Raw genomic sequence first — 1,449 nt, 5'->3', positions numbered from 1 at the left:
GAATTAAGATCCTACAAGCTAGTGAAAATGAAAGCTAACAGTGTGGCCAAAAATCAATAAATAAAATTAAAAATAATAATAATAATAATAAGGGGTAAACATACAGAATTTTTTTAAAAACTCCTATATCTCGATGATAAAAAACCAAACAACACAGTTAAAAACTGGGCAAAGGGCTTGAACAGACATTTCTCCAAAGAAGATAAGCACATGAAAAGAACATGAATAGATGCTTGATGTCACAAATCAAAATTCCAGTGAAATACAACTTCCCATTCATTATCCCATGGATATCTGAAAAATAAGAAGAAGAATTGGTGAGAATGTGCAGAAACTGGAACCCTTGGGCTCTGCTGATGGGAACGAAAACGTGGTGCAATTGCTATGGAAAATAACAACAGGGGTTCCTCTGAAAACTAAACAAGAATTACCATATGATCCTGCAATTCCACTTCAGGGAGTTGAAAGCAGATATGTGTACACCCAGATTTATAACAACATTATTTATAATAGCCAAAAGGTGGAAGCAACCCAAGTGGCTATCAAAGGATGAATGACTAGAAACAGTTCTGTACATACATGCAATGGGATATTACTGAACTTAAGAAGGAAGGAAATTCTGCCATTTGCAACGACATGGATGAAACTTGAAGACACTATGCTAAGTAAAAGAATCCAAATACTGTATAATTCCACTTATATGAGGTATACCTCAAGTAATCCAGTTTGGAGACAGAAAGTAGAATGGTGATTTCCAGGGCTGAGGGGAGAAGGAAATGGGAAGTTGTTGCTGAGTGGATGTGGGATTCAGGTTTGCAAGATTAAAAGGTTCTGGAGATGTATGATGGCAGTGATTGCACAACGATGTGAATATACTTAATGCCACTTAGAAATGGTTTAAACGGTTTTATGTGTATTTTAGGGCTTCCCTGGTGGCTCAGCTGGTAAAGAATCTGCCTGCAATGCGGGAGACCTGGGTTTGATCCATGGATTGGGAGGATCCCCTGGAGAAGGGAAAGGCTACCCACTCCAGAAGGGAAAGGCTACCCACTATGGCCCGGAGAATTCCATGGACTATGGAGTCACAACAAGCCAGACATGACTTTCATTTCAAGTATATTTTACAACTTTAAAAAAATATGTTGCTTATATTTTCTTTTGCCGACTGCCAACTCATTGGAAAAGACCCTGATGCTGGGAAAGATTGAAGGCAAACAGAGAAGAGGGTAGCAGAGGATGAGATGGTTAGATACCATCAGTGACTCAATGGACGTGAGCAAATGACTTGAGCAAACTCCGGGAGACAGTGGAGGACAGGGAAGCCTGGAGTCCTGCAGTCCACAGGGTCACAAAAAGCTGAACTTAGCAACTGAACAGCAACAACAACAACAGTTTTCTTTTAATACTTTGTAATTGTGTTGTGTTCTTTCAGGAGCCACTCTGATTTGT

This window comes from Moschus berezovskii, chromosome 24 (genome assembly GCF_049115385.1).
Source record: "Moschus berezovskii isolate FMDL1 chromosome 24, NW_MosBer_1.0, whole genome shotgun sequence".
NCBI classification, from domain to species: domain Eukaryota; kingdom Metazoa; phylum Chordata; class Mammalia; order Artiodactyla; family Moschidae; genus Moschus; species Moschus berezovskii.
This window is presented reverse-complemented; position numbering follows the sequence as displayed.